Consider the following 5,974-nt stretch of genomic DNA (forward strand, 5'->3'; position numbering starts at 1 on the left):
TAGTTACTTTAGGAAAAATGTGAAAATGGTGCTATTGCATGAGACCGATAATGTGTGGCAAAGGGTAGTGTAACAACTGTAAATTTTGAGCCATGTAATCTATATATTCAAGTTAATATGAATCAAAAACTTCAAGTAAATACAACATGCTAGAACTACAAATAGTCATCAAACAATTGGAAACCCTAAAAGTCCTTGCTAAGTCCATTTTGAATTAGGACTCCCCTATTGGATCCAAATGGACCAATAAGCTTCCAATTAGACTATCATGGGCTTAGAACCCTAAATGGGCTCTAATTGGACCCACACTAAATTATTTCAACATCTTGGGTCATATTGGGCCTAGAATGAAATAAATCACAAACTTTGGTCCATAATTTAACCTAACCTAGCTCATTAAAGCATAAAAATCACAATTTTATTTTATAAGACTAATAAGCACCCAAACTACCTCTAATGTTGGGCTTAGGGGCAAAAAGCCCAAAAATCCTTTCTTCTCTCCCCATTCTCGGCCCAAGCCCAAGGAAAAAGGGAGAGTTGACCTTGGGTTGCCACCTCACTTTTATATGTTGGATTTCCATGCACATAACTCATGTTTCCAAGCAAGCATCATATCAAGATCACTTCTTTCTTCTCTCCTCTCTCACTCTCGGCCAAACACAACACACACACACTCACAAAAATCTATTCTACTCTCTCGAAATCTTGAAGAACATCTCCTTCCCCCTTCTTCAAAAATTTCGTGAATCAAGGGCTCACAAGGAAGATCCATCACCAAAAATCATCATCTAAGGTAAGTTGATGACTAATCCATGATCTAGCTACTTCATTTTGTTAAAATCTCTTCTAAATTCATTCACTCTTGTGATCTTGCATCCTAGAGGTCGAAATCTTCATCAAAGGGTGCTAAGACCAAAAATCACTTCATTTTTCTCCCATCTTCTCTCCAAAACCGAAACCACACCCAAGGTGAGCTTCATACCCCCTATTTTCTGTTTTTATGAGTTTTGTGGGGGGGGGGGGGGAATACAAGTGAAAGTGTAGATCTATATGTGTTTTGTATGCCTTGTATGATTTCCATGCTTATATGTATGCTTTTATGTGTTTTTATGTTGGATCTAGCCTTAAAACTCATCAAAACCGAGATATATCTTGTGTTAAATGGTTTTAGCTTCAAATATATTTCTAAACACAAAGTGCTTCAAGAAAAATGGCTAAGTGGTTTAGTAATAATTTTCTTTGGGTTAAAAACACAAATTTTGGGCCTAAAATGTGAAAAATGCAAAAATAAGGGCCCAAATTGACATTTCACAGATTCTGATGGATGAAGTGTGCCAAAACAGTTTCTATAAATAAATTTCTGGAAATATACTCATTTAGGGGATTAAAAACATAAATTCCAAGCTTAATGGGCTAAAAATGAAAATTTCGGCCCAATAAGGCCCATTATGCGAATTTTTCTGTTTTGGAGGGCCAAAACTGTAACTTTCTGTAAAACAGTGGACTATAAGTGTTCCAAATCCTTTTCAAAGGTTTAAAATGCTTTTTAAATTTAAAAAGGACCAAAGTTGCAAAAATTTTCCAATTTGGGCCAAAATTGTCAAAGTTGCGAAAAGAAGGGATTAAAACCGAGAAAATTGCATTTTCAGGGACTTAAACTGTTTTCTATGAAAAATATGCTGAAAAATATTAATTTCAATAATTTTTGGTGTTAAAATGTCAAGAAAAATAGTTTAAGGACCAAACCGAGAAGTATTTAATAAAAAGGGTTGAAAATGTAAATTTTACAAATAATGAGGGGCTGAAAACAGGAATATTTCAAGGCTAGTTCAATATACACAATTTGATCAAATAATGGCACCGCGACTATCGACGAAATACAATACATTACAATACCAAAAGTCGTTGTTAAACGAATTGGCTCGGTCTCGAGCCAATAGAAATCTACAACTACTAACACTACGACACTACGATTCATACAAGTAACGTTTGGTAATACATATACATGCGAGTGTGCACAGACGTCTACGCACCATCTTTGGGCCCCACAAGTGTAAAATCTTGTTCGTTGAGCCTAGCTAGCCCAATGACCTGATCTTAAGGCCCGAAGACATTTTTTTTACGGAGTGTTGGGTTTTACCGATCCGACACAACGTAAATGGACTTTCAATGGCTTGTATACTACTGGTCCCCAAGGGTCCTTTGGTATTGCTAGTAAAGTCTACATTTCATGCGAGGCGGGTCGGGGACCCCTCGTACATTTTATCCCCAACCGGCTAATGGAGTTACCGGGGTCTTCGTGACCTCTTTCTCTTCGGATGTGGGACTACACCTTGTCCGGGCGATTGGATAACGTGATTAGTACTGACGACGCCTTCGGGAATCGTTGGTATATCTACAAACTGGGCGTTTGCGTAACGCGGGTTTGTAGTAAATAATCATGCTCGAGAACCTTCCAACGTCGCCTGGGACTGGCACTGCTATTTTCGTAATGGTTTCAACGCAACTTAATGGATTCCAAAGGAACTAGGGGAACATCGGGTTTCCCTAGGGTTTTCAATACATACAAATTTGAAATGCATACATCTTCAATGAACATTTTTTTTTACAAGTATAGAAACAAACAAGCATACCTATGGATCTTCAAAAACGTTTTCAAAAGCTTTTCTTTTCAGAAAATATCGGATTTTCTGGTGGATCTTCAAACAATACAAACATTCGATTTCAAACACTACTTATGAACTCACCAACATTTCATATGTTGACGTTTTTCAAAATACTTGTATTCTCAGGGAACCAGTGAATCAAGGGAAATCATATCCCGTGACGGTTGCAGTTTATTTTTGAATGAATGGAACAAATTAATTTTTGGGAATGTAATGTCTTAAACAATGTATGACATGTAAACACTACTGGTTGTAATATGAAATGAATGGTGACGAATGTTGTTATGTTTCATTTATATTCAATGTTATGGTATGCAATTGAGTCACGACAGCCCCCGGACGTTTCCGCCGTCTGGTTCGGGGGTGTGACAGGTTGGTATCAGAGCTTTGTTTATAGTGAACTAGCATGTCGAGCCATACATTGATATGCAACTATAAACCAAAAAGAGGGACTAACATAACTCTGAACAAAACAAGTAAATAAAACACACTTGCTTGCATTAGGGATAAGGACCTAACGCCGAATCAAACAACAATAACACTGGTATCTCGGTTAATTCGGGACTGTTCTTAGTGATACCAAGGAGTGAATGTAGCCTGATCAACTACATTCTCTCCAAGGTAAAACTAACACATGTCTTGATGAGATCGGGATAGCTAGAGAACTTAAAACTATACCCCTTTATCACCAAAAAGAGAACGTCTGTTTAGTCTGCAATAGTGGAAGAGGCATAGGATAATATTAGTGAACTTTTACGTGTTTTGCTATGTGTTGCGATTCTATGATAGTATGCTAAATGATAGAAGTACATAAGTTCGTGCCATACACCTAGTCAGTAGGACCACAACCTCACGGAAACCACGTACACTCAACGGAGGAGGTAACGGGCAAGGATCCGGAAGTTCGAACAACGGGACGAACCAAGGGCTCACTAAAACGTGCACCTACAAGGATTTTGCGAACGCTAAACCCCGAACTTTCAACGGTACCGGAGGAGTGATCGCCCTAAAGCGATGGATCGAGAAGGTAGAGTCAGTATTCGAGATATGCGAGTGCCCCGAGCAGATGAAAGTGAAGTTCGCGGCCTGCACTTTTGTGGACCAAGCACTCACTTGGTGGAATGGTCATGTGGAAGCTATGACACTCACTGTCGCCAACTCTATTCCCTGGGCAGAGATGAAAGAGATGTTGACGGCTGAGTACTGCCCCCGAGGCGAAATACAGAAGATGGAGCAGGAACTATGGAATCTCACGGTGCAGAATGGGAACATCGATGCTTACATATCGAGATTCAGCGAACTATCTCTGTTGTGCCCGGGTATGATCACATCAGAGGGGAAGAAGATTGAACGATTCATTTGGGGACTGACATCCCCCATTCAAGGGAATGTGATAGCTGCGAACCCTGAAACTTTTGACAGTGCGAAGAGATTGGCAAAGAGGCTATATGATCATAACCACAAAAAGGGCGAGAAACCGGTAGAGACTGAGAAGAAGAAGGAGAGTGATGGTAAGAAAGGATGGAACAACAAGAGGAAGGGGCGTCAAGGTCCCGAGACCTCTAAAAAGCAGCAAACGGTGGCAGTTCACGCTGTCACTGCGCCGGTACCAGTCACATCACATGCTCCAGCCTCAGCTGCTTCAAATACTTCAAGACCCTATTCCGGTAATCATCCCAAATGCAACAAGTGCGGTTTCCATCACCAAGGAGAATGTAGGGAGTTCCATTGCACCAGTTGCAACCGAAGGGGACACACTGCAAAGTTCTGCAGGACTTATCCTTCTCAGAACCAGAGTCAGGGAAACAACCAGAACAACAACAACAACCACCGCAATACCAACAACACCAATGCCGGCGGCAACAACGCAGGGCCTAGCCACACCTGTTTCGGGTGTGGAAGGACGGGACATTTCCGTCGAGACTGCCCTAACAACAACAACAACTCAGGAAACAGAGGAGCAGGAAGAATGCTGACTATGGGTCAGAGTGATGCAGTTCAGGACCCCGCAGTTGTGACCGGTACGTTCCTCCTAAACCACACTTATGCATGCATCTTATTTGATACCGGAGCGGAGCGAAGTTTCGTAGGCGAGAAGTTTAAACATTTATTAAAACAACAACCCCAAAAGCTAAATGAAACCTATACGGTGGAAATGGCCAATGGGAAGACCGAATCCACTAGGGAAATCTACACTGGATGTACCCTAACCCTTAACCAACACGTCTTACGAATAGATCTGATGCCAGTGACAATTAGGAGTTTCGATGTGATTATCGGCATGGATTGGTTAAGCTCCCACCATGCTGAGATTATGTGCCACGAGAAGGCCGTTCGCCTTCGTCTCCCGAATCACGAAACCCTAGTAATTTACGGAGATAAACCCAGTACGAATCTCCGCCTTATCTCGTGCATCAAAGCACAGAAACACCTGCGAAAGAACAACTTAGCGTTCTTGGCTCACATAGTGGACAAGACTAAAGAAGAAACTAACATCCAAGACATTCCGGTAGCGTGTGAATTTCCGGACGTGTTTCCCGAAGATCTTCCAGGAGTACCCCCAGAGAGACAGGTTGAATTCCGAATCGACCTCGTTCCAGGAGCAACCCCTCTCGCTAAATCACCATATCGGTTGGCACCTGCTGAAATGCAGGAATTATCCAGCCAACTCAGTGAGCTTTTGGACAAGGGATTTATCCGACCTAGCTACTCGCCATGGGGAGCTCCGGTGCTCTTTGTCAAAAAGAAGGATGGATCTTTCAGAATGTGCATCGATTACAGAGAGTTAAACAAACTCACTGTTAAAAACCGCTACCCACTCCCGCGAATCGATGATCTATTCGACCAGCTCCAAGGAGCTAGCTATTTTTCTAAAATAGATCTACGGTCCGGATACCATCAACTCAAGGTCCGAGAAGAAGATATTCCTAAAACCGCTTTCCGAACCTGCTATGGACATTATGAATTCGTTGTAATGCCCTTCGGTCTAACAAATGCACCTGCCGCATTTATGGACCTAATGAATCGAATCTGTCGACCGTTCCTGGACAACTTCGTCATTGTGTTTATCGATGACATCCTCGTCTATTCTCGAAACAAAGAGGAGCATGGCCGTCATCTCCGACAAATTTTAGAGACTCTGCGCACGGAAAAGCTTTACGCCAAACTCTCCAAGTGCGAGTTCTGGCTTCGGAGTGTGAATTTCTTAGGCCACGTAGTTAGCCAAGATGGAATTCATGTGGATCCCTCTAAGGTCAAAGCTGTGGAAGGATGGGCAACTCCGACTACGCCCACGGAAATTCGTCAGT

This window comes from Lactuca sativa, chromosome 8 (genome assembly GCF_002870075.4).
Source record: "Lactuca sativa cultivar Salinas chromosome 8, Lsat_Salinas_v11, whole genome shotgun sequence".
NCBI classification, from domain to species: domain Eukaryota; kingdom Viridiplantae; phylum Streptophyta; class Magnoliopsida; order Asterales; family Asteraceae; genus Lactuca; species Lactuca sativa.